Genomic DNA, 15,770 nt, shown 5'->3' with positions numbered 1-15,770 from the left:
ACGCATAAGACTTGTAGTTTTTAAAAATGTTTTCATTTTAGATGAGACGCTGAATAAAAGCAGTTTAATCGCCGGCAAACGAAAACCCGCGATTTCCCGTAAATCCCGGGCTTGGCCCGTATAGTCAAAAGTTTACAAAGAAAGTACCCAGGGAGTAAACTCATTTCCCGAACGATTTTTTATATTATTTTTTTACCACTAAACGCATGAGACTTGTAGTTTTCAAAAATATTTTCATATTTGATGGGACGCTGAATAAAAGAAGTTTAATCGCCAGCAAACGAAAATCCGCAATTTCCCGTAAATCCCGGACTCGGCCCGTATACTCAAAAGTGTACAAAGAAAGTACCCAGGGAGTAAACTCATTTCCCGAACGATTTTTTAAATTACATTTTCACCACTAAAACGCATGAGACTTGTAGTTTTTAAAAATGTTTTCATTTTTGATGAGACGCTGAATAAAAGAAGTTTAATCGCCGGCAAACGAAAACCTGCGATTTCCCGTAAATCCTGGACTCGGCCCGTATAGTCAAAAGTATACAAAGAAAGTACCCAGGGAGTAAATTCATTTCCAGAACGATTTTTTAAATTATTTTTTCACCACTAAAACGCATAAGACTTGTAGTTTTTAAAAATGTTTTCATTTTTGATGAGACGCTGAATACAAGAAGTTTAATCGCCGGCAAACGAAAACCTGCGTTTTCCCGTAAATCCTGGACTCGGCCCGTATAGTCAAAAGTGTACAAAGAAAGTACCCAGGGAGTAAACTCATTTCCCAAACGATTTTTTAAATTATTATTTCACCACTAAAGCCCATGAGACTTGTAGTTTTTAAAAATGTTTTCATTTTTGATGAGACGCTGAATAAAAGCAGTTTAATCGCCCGCAAACGAAATCCCGCGATTTCCCGTAAATCCTGGACTCGGCCCGTATAGTCAAAAGTATACAAAGAAAGTACCCAGGGAGTAAATTCATTTCCCAAACGATTTTTTAAATTATTATTTCACCACTAAAACGCATGAGACTTGTAGTTTTCAAGAATGTTTTCATTTTTGATGAGACGCTGAATAAAAGCAGTTTAATCGGCGGCAAACGAAAACCCGCGATTTCCCGTAAATCCCGGGCTTGGCACGTATAGTCGAATGTATACAAAGAAAGTACCCAGGGAGTAAACTCATTTCCAGAACGATTTTTTAAATTATTTTTTCACCACTAAAACGCATAAGACTTGTAGTTTTTAAAAATGTTTTCATTTTTGATGAGACGCCGAATAAAAGAAGTTTAATCGCCCGCAAACGAAATCCCGCGATTTCCCGTAAATCCCGGCTTGGCCCGTATAGTCAAAAGTATACAAAGAAAGTACCCAAGGAGTAAACTCATTTCCCGAACGATTTTTTAAATTATTTTTTCACCACTAAAACGCATGAGACTTGTAGTTTTCAAGAATGTTTTCATTTTTGATGAGACGCTGAATAAAAGCAGTTTAATCGCCGGCAAACGAAAACCCGCGATTTCCCGTAAATCCCAGGCTTGGCACGTATAGTCGAATGTATACAAAGAAAGTACCCTGTGAGTAAACTCATTTCCAGAACGATTTTTTAAATTATTTTTTCACCACTAAAACGCATAAGACTTGTAGTTTTTAAAAATGTTTTCATTTTTGATGAGACGCTGAAGAAAAGAAGTTTAATCGCCGGCAAACGAAAACCCTCGATTTCCCGTAAATCCCGGCTTGTCCCGTATAGTCAAAAGTATACAAAGAAAGTACCCAGGGAGTAAACTCATTTCGCGAACGATTTTTTAAATTATTTTTTCACCACTAAAACGCATGAGACTTGTAGTTTTCAAAAATGTTTTCATTTTTGATGAGACGCTGAATAAAAGCAGTTTAATCGCCGGCAAACGAACACCTGCGATTTCCCTAAATCCCGGACTCGGCCCGTATAGTCAAAAGTATACAAAGAAAGTACCCAGGAAGTAAACTCATTTCCCGAACGTTTTTTTAAATTATTTTTTCACCACTAAAACGCATGAGACTTGTAGTTTTCAAAAATGTTTTCATATTTGATGGGACGCTGAATAAAAGAAGTTTAATCGCCGGCAAACGAAAATCCGCGATTTGCCGTAAATCCCGGACTCGGCCCGAATAGTCAAAAGTATACAAAGAAAGTACCCAGGAAGTAAACTCATTTCCCGAACGTTTTTTTAAATTATTTTTTCACCACTAAAACGCATGAGACTTGTAGTTTTCAAAAATGTTTTCATTTTTGATGAGACGCTGAATAAAAGCAGTTTAATCGCCGGCAAACGAAAACCTGCGATTTCCCTAAATCCCGGACTCGGCCCGTATAGTTAAAAGTATACAAAGAAAGTACCCAGGGAGTAAACTCATTTCCAGATCGATTTTTTAAATTATTTTTTCACCACTAAAACGCATAAGACTTGTAGTTTTTAAAAATGTTTTCATATTTGATGGGACGCTGAATAAAAGAAGTTTAATCGCCGGCAAACGAAAATCCGCGATTTGCCGTAAATCCCGGACTCGGCCCGAATAGTCAAAAGTATACAAAGAAAGTACCCAGGAAGTAAACTCATTTCCCGAACGTTTTTTTAAATTATTTTTTCACCACTAAAACGCATGAGACTTGTAGTTTTCAAAAATGTTTTCATTTTTGATGAGACGCTGAATAAAAGAAGTTTAATCGCCGGCAAACGAAAACCCGCGATTTCCCGTAAATCCCAGGCTTGGCCCGTATTGTCAAAAGTATACAAAGAAAGTACCCAGGAAGTAAACTCATTTCCCGAACGATTTTTTAAATTACTTTTTCACCACTAAAACGCATGAGACTTGTAGTTTTTAAAAATGTTTTCATTTTTGATGAGACGCTGAATAAAAGAAGTTTAATCGCCGGCAAACGAAAACCCGCGATTTCCCGTAAATCCCGGGCTTGGCCCGTATAGTCAAAAGTATACAAAAAAAGTACCCAGGGAGTAAACTCATTTCCTGAACGGTTTTTTATATTATTTTTTTACCACTAAACGCATGAGACTTGTAGTTTTCAAAAATATTTTCATATTTGATGGGACGCTGAATAAAAGAAGTTTATTCGCCGGCAAACGAAAATCCGCGATTTGCCGTAAATCCCGGACTCGGCCCGTATAGTCAAAAGTATACAAAGAAAGTACCCAGGGAGTAAACTCATTTCCCGAACGATTTTTTAAATTATTTTTTCACCACTAAAACGCATGAGACTTGTAGTTTTCAAAAATGTTTTCATTTTTGATGAGACGCTGAATAAAAGAAGTTTAATCGCCGGCAAACGAAAACCCGCGATTTCCCGTAAATCCCAGGCTTGGCCCGTATTGTCAAAAGTATACAAAGAAAGTACCCAGGAAGTAAACTCACTTCCCGAACGATTTTTTAAATTACTTTTTCACCACTAAAACGCATGAGACTTGTAGTTTTTAAAAATGTTTTCATTTTTGATGAGACGCTGAATAAAAGAAGTTTAATCGCCGGCAAACGAAAACCCGCGATTTCCCGTAAATCCCGGCTTGGCCCGTATAGTCAAAAGTATACAAAGAAAGTACCCAGGGAGTAAACTCATTTCCCGAACGATGTTTTAAATTATTTTTTCACCACTAAAACGCATGAGACTTGTAGTTTTCAAAAATGTTTTCATTTTTGATGAGACGCTGAATAAAGGCAGTTTAATCGCCGGCAAACGAAAACCTGCGATTTCCCTAAATCCCGGATTCGGCCCGTATAGTCAAAAGTATACAAAGAAAGTACCCAGGGAGTAAACGCATTTCCAGAACGATTTTTTAAATTATTATTTCACCACTAAAACGCATAAGACTTGTAGTTTTTCAAAATGTTTTCATTTTTGATGAGACGCTGAATAAAAGCAGTTTAATCGCCGGCAAACGAAAACCCGCGATTTCCCGTAAATCCCGGGCTTGGCCCGTATAGTCAAAAGTTTACAAAGAAAGTACCCAGGGAGTAAACTCATTTCCCGAACGATTTTTTATATTACTTTTTTACCACTAAACGCATGAGACTTGTAGTTTTCAAAAATATTTTCATATTTGATGGGACGCTGAATAAAAGAAGTTTAATCGCCAGCAAACGAAAATCCGCAATTTCCCGTAAATCCCGGACTCGGCCCGAATAGTCAAAAGTATACAAAGAAAGTACCCAGGAAGTAAACTCATTTCCCGAACGTTTTTTTAAATTATTTTTTCACCACTAAAGCGCATGAGACTTGTAGTTTTCAAAAATGTTTTCATTTTTGATGAGACGCTGAATAAAAGAAGTTTAATCGCCGGCAAACGAAAACCCGCGATTTCCCGTAAATCCCAGGCTTGGCCCGTATTGTCAAAAGTATACAAAGAAAGTACCCAGGAAGTAAACTCATTTCCCGAACGATTTTTTAAATTACTTTTTCACCACTAAAACGCATGAGACTTGTAGTTTTTAAAAATGTTTTCAATTTTGATGAGACGCTGAATAAAAGAAGTTTAATCGCCGGCAAACGAAAACCCGCGATTTCCCGTAAATCCCGGGCTTGGCCCGTATAGTCAAAAGTATACAAAAAAAGTACCCAGGGAGTAAACTCATTTCCTGAACGGTTTTTTATATTATTTTTTTACCACTAAACGCATGAGACTTGTAATTTTCAAAAATATTTTCATATTTGATGGGACGCTGAATAAAAGAAGTTTAATCGCCGGCAAACGAAAATCCGCGATTTGCCGTAAATCCCGGACTCGGCCCGTATAGTCAAAAGTATACAAAGAAAGTACCCAGGGAGTAAACTCATTTCCCGAACGATTTTTTAAATTATTTTTTCACCACTAAAACGCATGAGACTTGTAGTTTTCAAAAATGTTTTCATTTTTGATGAGACGCTGAATAAAAGAAGTTTAATCGCCGGCAAACGAAAACCCGCGATTTCCCGTAAATCCCAGGCTTGGCCCGTATTGTCAAAAGTATACAAAGAAAGTACCCAGGAAGTAAACTCATTTCCCGAACGATTTTTTGAATTACTTTTTCACCACTAAAACGCATGAGACTTGTAGTTTTTAAAAATGTTTTCATTTTTGATGAGACGCTGAATAAAAGAAGTTTAATCGCCGGCAAACGAAAACCCGCGATTTCCCGTAAATCCCGGGCTTGGCCGTATAGTCAAAAGTATACAAAAAAAGTACCCAGGGAGTAAACTCATTTCCTGAACGGTTTTTTATATTATTTTTTTACCACTAAACGCATGAGACTTGTAGTTTTCAAAAATATTTTCATATTTGATGGGACGCTGAATAAAAGAAGTTTATTCGCCGGCAAACGAAAATCCGCGATTTGCCGTAAATCCCGGACTCGGCCCGTATAGTCAAAAGTATACAAAGAAAGTACCCAGGGAGTAAACTCATTTCCCGAACGATTTTTTAAATTATTTTTTCACCACTAAAACGCATGAGACTTGTAGTTTTCAAAAATGTTTTCATTTTTGATGAGACGCTGAATAAAAGAAGTTTAATCGCCGGCAAACGAAAACCCGCGATTTCCCGTAAATCCCAGGCTTGGCCCGTATTGTCAAAAGTATACAAAGAAAGTACCCAGGAAGTAAACTCACTTCCCGAACGATTTTTTAAATTACTTTTTCACCACTAAAACGCATGAGACTTGTAGTTTTTAAAAATGTTTTCATTTTTGATGAGACGCTGAATAAAAGAAGTTTAATCGCCGGCAAACGAAAACCCGCGATTTCCCGTAAATCCCGGCTTGGCCCGTATAGTCAAAAGTATACAAAGAAAGTACCCAGGGAGTAAACTCATTTCCCGAACGATTTTTTAAATTATTTTTTCACCACTAAAACGCATGAGACTTGTAGTTTTCAAAAATGTTTTCATTTTTGATGAGACGCTGAATAAAGGCAGTTTAATCGCCAGCAAACGAAAACCTGCGATTTCCCTAAATCCCGGATTCGGCCCGTATAGTCAAAAGTATACAAAGAAAGTACCCAGGGAGTACACGCATTTCCAGAACGATTTTTTAAATTATTATTTCACCACTAAAACGCATAAGACTTGTAGTTTTTAAAAATGTTTTCATTTTTGATGAGACGCTGAATAAAAGCAGTTTAATCGCCGGCAAACGAAAACCCGCGATTTCCCGTAAATCCCGGGCTTGGCCCGTATAGTCAAAAGTTTACAAAGAAAGTACCCAGGGAGTAAACTCATTTCCCGAACGATTTTTTATATTATTTTTTTACCACTAAACGCATGAGACTTGTAGTTTTCAAAAATATTTTCATATTTGATGGGACGCTGAATAAAAGAAGTTTAATCGCCAGCAAACGAAAATCCGCAATTTCCCGTAAATCCCGGACTCGGCCCGTATACTCAAAAGTGTACAAAGAAAGTACCCAGGGAGTACATTCATTTCCCGAACGATTTTTTAAATTACATTTTCACCACTAAAACGCATGAGACTTGTAGTTTTTAAAAATGTTTTCATTTTTGATGAGACGCTGAATAAAAGAAGTTTAATCGCCGGCAAACGAAAACCTGCGATTTCCCGTAAATCCTGGACTCGGCCCGTATAGTCAAAAGTATACAAAGAAAGTACCCAGGGAGTAAATTCATTTCCAGAACGATTTTTTAAATTATTTTTTCACCACTAAAACGCATAAGACTTGTAGTTTTTAAAAATGTTTTCATTTTTGATGAGACGCTGAATAAAAGAAGTTTAATCGCCGGCAAACGAAAACCCGCGATTTCCCGTAAATCCCGGGCTTGGCCGTATAGTCAAAAGTATACAAAAAAAGTACCCAGGGAGTAAACTCATTTCCTGAACGGTTTTTTATATTATTTTTTTACCACTAAACGCATGAGACTTGTAGTTTTCAAAAATATTTTCATATTTGATGGGACGCTGAATAAAAGAAGTTTATTCGCCGGCAAACGAAAATCCGCGATTTGCCGTAAATCCCGGACTCGGCCCGTATAGTCAAAAGTATACAAAGAAAGTACCCAGGGAGTAAACTCATTTCCCGAACGATTTTTTAAATTATTTTTTCACCACTAAAACGCATGAGACTTGTAGTTTTCAAAAATGTTTTCATTTTTGATGAGACGCTGAATAAAAGAAGTTTAATCGCCGGCAAACGAAAACCCGCGATTTCCCGTAAATCCCAGGCTTGGCCCGTATTGTCAAAAGTATACAAAGAAAGTACCCAGGAAGTAAACTCACTTCCCGAACGATTTTTTAAATTACTTTTTCACCACTAAAACGCATGAGACTTGTAGTTTTTAAAAATGTTTTCATTTTTGATGAGACGCTGAATAAAAGAAGTTTAATCGCCGGCAAACGAAAACCCGCGATTTCCCGTAAATCCCGGCTTGGCCCGTATAGTCAAAAGTATACAAAGAAAGTACCCAGGGAGTAAACTCATTTCCCGAACGATTTTTTAAATTATTTTTTCACCACTAAAACGCATGAGACTTGTAGTTTTCAAAAATGTTTTCATTTTTGATGAGACGCTGAATAAAGGCAGTTTAATCGCCAGCAAACGAAAACCTGCGATTTCCCTAAATCCCGGATTCGGCCCGTATAGTCAAAAGTATACAAAGAAAGTACCCAGGGAGTACACGCATTTCCAGAACGATTTTTTAAATTATTATTTCACCACTAAAACGCATAAGACTTGTAGTTTTTAAAAATGTTTTCATTTTTGATGAGACGCTGAATAAAAGCAGTTTAATCGCCGGCAAACGAAAACCCGCGATTTCCCGTAAATCCCGGGCTTGGCCCGTATAGTCAAAAGTTTACAAAGAAAGTACCCAGGGAGTAAACTCATTTCCCGAACGATTTTTTATATTATTTTTTTACCACTAAACGCATGAGACTTGTAGTTTTCAAAAATATTTTCATATTTGATGGGACGCTGAATAAAAGAAGTTTAATCGCCAGCAAACGAAAATCCGCAATTTCCCGTAAATCCCGGACTCGGCCCGTATACTCAAAAGTGTACAAAGAAAGTACCCAGGGAGTACATTCATTTCCCGAACGATTTTTTAAATTACATTTTCACCACTAAAACGCATGAGACTTGTAGTTTTTAAAAATGTTTTCATTTTTGATGAGACGCTGAATAAAAGAAGTTTAATCGCCGGCAAACGAAAACCTGCGATTTCCCGTAAATCCTGGACTCGGCCCGTATAGTCAAAAGTATACAAAGAAAGTACCCAGGGAGTAAATTCATTTCCAGAACGATTTTTTAAATTATTTTTTCACCACTAAAACGCATAAGACTTGTAGTTTTTAAAAATGTTTTCATTTTTGATGAGACGCTGAATACAAGAAGTTTAATCGCCGGCAAACGAAAACCTGCGTTTTCCCGTAAATCCTGGACTCGGCCCGTATAGTCAAAAGTGTACAAAGAAAGTACCCAGGGAGTAAACTCATTTCCCAAACGATTTTTTAAATTATTATTTCACCACTAAAGCCCATGAGACTTGTAGTTTTTAAAAATGTTTTCATTTTTGATGAGACGCTGAATAAAAGAAGTTTAATCGCCGGCAAACGAAAACCTGCGATTTCCCGTAAATCCTGGACTCGGCCCGTATAGTCAAAAGCATTGAAAGAAAGTACCCAGGGAGTAAACTCATTTCCCAAACGATTTTTTAAATTATTATTTCACCACTAAAACGCATGAGACTTGTAGTTTTCAAGAATGTTTTCATTTTTGATGAGACGCTGAATAAAAGCAGTTTAATCGGCGGCAAACGAAAACCCGCGATTTTCCGTAAATCCCGGGCTTGGCACGTATAGTCGAATGTATACAAAGAAAGTACCCTGTGAGTAAACTCATTTCCAGAACGATTTTTTAAATTATTTTTTCACCACTAAAACGCATAAGACTTGTAGTTTTTAAAAATGTTTTCATTTTTGATGAGACGCCGAATAAAAGAAGTTTAATCGCCCGCAAACGAAATCCCGCGATTTCCCGTAAATCCCGGCTTGGCCCGTATAGTCAAAAGTATACAAAGAAAGTACCCAAGGAGTAAACTCATTTCCCGAACGATTTTTTAAATTATTTTTTCACCACTAAAACGCATGAGACTTGTAGTTTTCAAGAATGTTTTCATTTTTGATGAGACGCTGAATAAAAGCAGTTTAATCGCCGGCAAACGAAAACCCGCGATTTCCCGTAAATCCCAGGCTTGGCACGTATAGTCGAATGTATACAAAGAAAGTACCCTGTGAGTAAACTCATTTCCAGAACGATTTTTCAAATTATTTTTTCACCACTAAAACGCATAAGACTTGTAGTTTTTAAAAATGTTTTCATTTTTGATGAGACGCCGAATAAAAGAAGTTTAATCGCCGGCAAACAAAATCCGGCGATTTCCCGTAAATCCCGGCTTGGCCCGTATAGTCAAAAGTATACAAAGAAAGTACCCAGGGAGTAAACTCATTTCCCGAACGATTTTTTAAATTATTTTTTCACCACTAAAACGCATAAGACTTGTAGTTTTTAAAAATGTTTTCATTTTTGATGAGACGCCGAATAAAAGAAGTTTAATCGCCGGCAAACGAAAACCCGCGATTTCTCGTAAATCCCGGGCTTGGCCCGTATAGTCAAAAGTATACAAAGAAAGTACCCAGGGAGTAAACTCATTTCCCGAACGATTTTTTAAATTATTTTTCACCACTAAAACGCATGAGACTTGTAGTTTTTAAAAATGTTTTCATTTTTGATGAGACGCTGAATAAAAGAAATTTAATCGCCGGCAAACGGAAATCCGCGATTTCCCGTAAATCCCGGACTCAGCCCGTATAGTTAAAAGTATACAAGGAAAGTACCCAGTGAGTAAACTCATTTCCCGAACGAATTTTTAAATTATTTTTTCACCACTAAAACGTATGAGACTTGTAGTTTTCAAAAATGTTTTCATTTTTGATGAGACGCTGAATAAAAGAAGTTTAATCGCCGGCAAAAGAAAACCTGTGATTTCCCTTAAATCTCGGACTCGGCCCGTATAGTCAAAAGTATACAAAGAAAGTACCCAGGGAGTAAACTCATTTCCAGAACGATTTTTTAAATTATTTTTTCACCACTAAAACGCATAAGACTTGTAATTTTCAAAAATATTTTCATATTTGATGGGACGCTGAATAAAAGAAGTTTAATCGCCGGCAAACGAAAATCCGCGATTTGCCGTAAATCCCGGACTCGGCCCGTATAGTCAAAAGTATACAAAGAAAGTACCCAGGGAGTAAACTCATTTCCCGAACGATTTTTTAAATTATTTTTTCACCACTAAAACGCATGAGACTTGTAGTTTTCAAAAATGTTTTCATTTTTGATGAGACGCTGAATAAAAGAAGTTTAATCGCCGGCAAACGAAAACCCGCGATTTCCCGTAAATCCCAGGCTTGGCCCGTATTGTCAAAAGTATACAAAGAAAGTACCCAGGAAGTAAACTCATTTCCCGAACGATTTTTTAAATTACTTTTTCACCACTAAAACGCATGAGACTTGTAGTTTTTAAAAATGTTTTCATTTTTGATGAGACGCTGAATAAAAGAAGTTTAATCGCCGGCAAACGAAAACCCGCGATTTCCCGTAAATCCCGGGCTTGGCCGTATAGTCAAAAGTATACAAAAAAAGTACCCAGGGAGTAAACTCATTTCCTGAACGGTTTTTTATATTATTTTTTTACCACTAAACGCATGAGACTTGTAGTTTTCAAAAATATTTTCATATTTGATGGGACGCTGAATAAAAGAAGTTTATTCGCCGGCAAACGAAAATCCGCGATTTGCCGTAAATCCCGGACTCGGCCCGTATAGTCAAAAGTATACAAAGAAAGTACCCAGGGAGTAAACTCATTTCCCGAACGATTTTTTAAATTATTTTTTCACCACTAAAACGCATGAGACTTGTAGTTTTCAAAAATGTTTTCATTTTTGATGAGACGCTGAATAAAAGAAGTTTAATCGCCGGCAAACGAAAACCCGCGATTTCCCGTAAATCCCAGGCTTGGCCCGTATTGTCAAAAGTATACAAAGAAAGTACCCAGGAAGTAAACTCACTTCCCGAACGATTTTTTAAATTACTTTTTCACCACTAAAACGCATGAGACTTGTAGTTTTTAAAAATGTTTTCATTTTTGATGAGACGCTGAATAAAAGAAGTTTAATCGCCGGCAAACGAAAACCCGCGATTTCCCGTAAATCCCGGCTTGGCCCGTATAGTCAAAAGTATACAAAGAAAGTACCCAGGGAGTAAACTCATTTCCCGAACGATTTTTTAAATTATTTTTTCACCACTAAAACGCATGAGACTTGTAGTTTTCAAAAATGTTTTCATTTTTGATGAGACGCTGAATAAAGGCAGTTTAATCGCCAGCAAACGAAAACCTGCGATTTCCCTAAATCCCGGATTCGGCCCGTATAGTCAAAAGTATACAAAGAAAGTACCCAGGGAGTACACGCATTTCCAGAACGATTTTTTAAATTATTATTTCACCACTAAAACGCATAAGACTTGTAGTTTTTAAAAATGTTTTCATTTTTGATGAGACGCTGAATAAAAGCAGTTTAATCGCCGGCAAACGAAAACCCGCGATTTCCCGTAAATCCCGGGCTTGGCCCGTATAGTCAAAAGTTTACAAAGAAAGTACCCAGGGAGTAAACTCATTTCCCGAACGATTTTTTATATTATTTTTTTACCACTAAACGCATGAGACTTGTAGTTTTCAAAAATATTTTCATATTTGATGGGACGCTGAATAAAAGAAGTTTAATCGCCAGCAAACGAAAATCCGCAATTTCCCGTAAATCCCGGACTCGGCCCGTATACTCAAAAGTGTACAAAGAAAGTACCCAGGGAGTAAACTCATTTCCCGAACGATTTTTTAAATTACATTTTCACCACTAAAACGCATGAGACTTGTAGTTTTTAAAAATGTTTTCATTTTTGATGAGACGCTGAATAAAAGAAGTTTAATCGCCGGCAAACGAAAACCTGCGATTTCCCGTAAATCCTGGACTCGGCCCGTATAGTCAAAAGTATACAAAGAAAGTACCCAGGGAGTAAATTCATTTCCAGAACGATTTTTTAAATTATTTTTTCACCACTAAAACGCATAAGACTTGTAGTTTTTAAAAATGTTTTCATTTTTGATGAGACGCTGAATACAAGAAGTTTAATCGCCGGCAAACGAAAACCTGCGTTTTCCCGTAAATCCTGGACTCGGCCCGTATAGTCAAAAGTGTACAAAGAAAGTACCCAGGGAGTAAACTCATTTCCCAAACGATTTTTTAAATTATTATTTCACCACTAAAGCCCATGAGACTTGTAGTTTTTAAAAATGTTTTCATTTTTGATGAGACGCTGAATAAAAGAAGTTTAATCGCCGGCAAACGAAAACCTGCGATTTCCCGTAAATCCTGGACTCGGCCCGTATAGTTAAAAGCATTGAAAGAAAGTACCCAGGGAGTAAACTCATTTCCCAAACGATTTTTTAAATTATTTTTTCACCACTAAAACGCATGAGACTTGTAGTTTTCAAGAATGTTTTCATTTTTGATGAGACGCTGAATAAAAGCAGTTTAATCGCCGGCAAACGAAAACCCGCGATTTCCCGTAAATCCCAGGCTTGGCACGTATAGTCGAATGTATACAAAGAAAGTACCCTGTGAGTAAACTCATTTCCAGAACGATTTTTCAAATTATTTTTTCACCACTAAAACGCATAAGACTTGTAGTTTTTAAAAATGTTTTCATTTTTGATGAGACGCCGAATAAAAGAAGTTTAATCGCCGGCAAACAAAATCCGGCGATTTCCCGTAAATCCCGGCTTGGCCCGTATAGTCAAAAGTATACAAAGAAAGTACCCAGGGAGTAAACTCATTTCCCGAACGACTTTTTAAATTATTTTTTCACCACTAAAACGCATAAGACTTGTAGTTTTTAAAAATGTTTTCATTTTTGATGAGACGCCGAATAAAAGAAGTTTAATCGCCGGCAAACGAAAACCCGCGATTTCTCGTAAATCCCGGGCTTGGCCCGTATAGTCAAAAGTATACAAAGAAAGTACCCAGGGAGTAAACTCATTTCCCGAACGATTTTTTAAATTATTTTTCACCACTAAAACGCATGAGACTTGTAGTTTTTAAAAATGTTTTCATTTTTGATGAGACGCTGAATAAAAGAAATTTAATCGCCGGCAAACGGAAACCCGCGATTTCCCGTAAATCCCGGACTCAGCCCGTATAGTTAAAAGTATACAAGGAAAGTACCCAGTGAGTAAACTCATTTCCCGAACGATTTTTTATATTATTTTTTTACCACTAAACGCATGAGACTTGTAGTTTTCAAAAATATTTTCATATTTGATGGGACGCTGAATAAAAGAAGTTTAATCGCCAGCAAACGAAAATCCGCAATTTCCCGTAAATCCCGGACTCGGCCCGTATACTCAAAAGTGTACAAAGAAAGTACCCAGGGAGTAAACTCATTTCCCGAACGATTTTTTAATTACATTTTCACCACTAAAACGCATGAGACTTGTAGTTTTTAAAAATGTTTTCATTTTTGATGAGACGCTGAATAAAAGAAGTTTAATCGCCGGCAAACGAAAACCTGCGATTTCCCGTAAATCCTGGACTCGGCCCGTATAGTCAAAAGTATACAAAGAAAGTACCCAGGGAGTAAATTCATTTCCAGAACGATTTTTTAAATTATTTTTTCACCACTAAAACGCATAAGACTTGTAGTTTTTAAAAATGTTTTCATTTTTGATGAGACGCTGAATACAAGAAGTTTAATCGCCGGCAAACGAAAACCTGCGTTTTCCCGTAAATCCTGGACTCGGCCCGTATAGTCAAAAGTGTACAAAGAAAGTACCCAGGGAGTAAACTCATTTCCCAAACGATTTTTTAAATTATTATTTCACCACTAAAGCCCATGAGACTTGTAGTTTTTAAAAATGTTTTCATTTTTGATGAGACGCTGAATAAAAGAAGTTTAATCGCCGGCAAACGAAAACCTGCGATTTCCCGTAAATCCTGGACTCGGCCCGTATAGTCAAAAGCATTGAAAGAAAGTACCCAGGGAGTAAACTCATTTCCCAAACGATTTTTTAAATTATTATTTCACCACTAAAACGCATGAGACTTGTAGTTTTCAAGAATGTTTTCATTTTTGATGAGACGCTGAATAAAAGCAGTTTAATCGGCGGCAAACGAAAACCCGCGATTTTCCGTAAATCCCGGGCTTGGCACGTATAGTCGAATGTATACAAAGAAAGTACCCTGTGAGTAAACTCATTTCCAGAACGATTTTTTAAATTATTTTTTCACCACTAAAACGCATAAGACTTGTAGTTTTTAAAAATGTTTTCATTTTTGATGAGACGCCGAATAAAAGAAGTTTAATCGCCCGCAAACGAAATCCCGCGATTTCCCGTAAATCCCGGCTTGGCCCGTATAGTCAAAAGTATACAAAGAAAGTACCCAAGGAGTAAACTCATTTCCCGAACGATTTTTTAAATTATTTTTTCACCACTAAAACGCATGAGACTTGTAGTTTTCAAGAATGTTTTCATTTTTGATGAGACGCTGAATAAAAGCAGTTTAATCGCCGGCAAACGAAAACCCGCGATTTCCCGTAAATCCCAGGCTTGGCACGTATAGTCGAATGTATACAAAGAAAGTACCCTGTGAGTAAACTCATTTCCAGAACGATTTTTCAAATTATTTTTTCACCACTAAAACGCATAAGACTTGTAGTTTTTAAAAATGTTTTCATTTTTGATGAGACGCCGAATAAAAGAAGTTTAATCGCCGGCAAACAAAATCCGGCGATTTCCCGTAAATCCCGGCTTGGCCCGTATAGTCAAAAGTATACAAAGAAAGTACCCAGGGAGTAAACTCATTTCCCGAACGATTTTTTAAATTATTTTTTCACCACTAAAACGCATAAGACTTGTAGTTTTTAAAAATGTTTTCATTTTTGATGAGACGCCGAATAAAAGAAGTTTAATCGCCGGCAAACGAAAACCCGCGATTTCTCGTAAATCCCGGGCTTGGCCCGTATAGTCAAAAGTATACAAAGAAAGTACCCAGGGAGTAAACTCATTTCCCGAACGATTTTTTAAATTATTTTTCACCACTAAAACGCATGAGACTTGTAGTTTTTAAAAATGTTTTCATTTTTGATGAGACGCTGAATAAAAGAAATTTAATCGCCGGCAAACGGAAACCCGCGATTTCCCGTAAATCCCGGACTCAGCCCGTATAGTTAAAAGTATACAAGGAAAGTACCCAGTGAGTAAACTCATTTCCCGAACGAATTTTTAAATTATTTTTTCACCACTAAAACGTATGAGACTTGTAGTTTTCAAAAATGTTTTCATTTTTGATGAGACGCTGAATAAAAGAAGTTTAATCGCCGGCAAAAGAAAACCTGTGATTTCCCTTAAATCTCGGACTCGGCCCGTATAGTCAAAAGTATACAAAGAAAGTACCCAGGGAGTAAACTCATTTCCAGAACGATTTTTTAAATTATTTTTTCACCACTAAAACGCATAAGACTTGTAGTTTTTAAAAATGTTTTCATTTTTGATGAGACGCTGAATAAAAGAAGTTTAATCGCCGGCAAACGAAAACCTGCGATTTCCCGTAAATCCTGTCACTAAAACGCATGAGACTTGTAGTTTTCAAAAATGTTTTCATTTTTGATGAGACGCTGAATAAG

Source organism: Hydractinia symbiolongicarpus, chromosome 13, assembly GCF_029227915.1.
Source record: "Hydractinia symbiolongicarpus strain clone_291-10 chromosome 13, HSymV2.1, whole genome shotgun sequence".
NCBI lineage: Eukaryota > Metazoa > Cnidaria > Hydrozoa > Anthoathecata > Hydractiniidae > Hydractinia > Hydractinia symbiolongicarpus.
The sequence above is the reverse complement of the archived record's forward strand: the minus strand, read 5'-3'. Positions refer to the sequence as shown.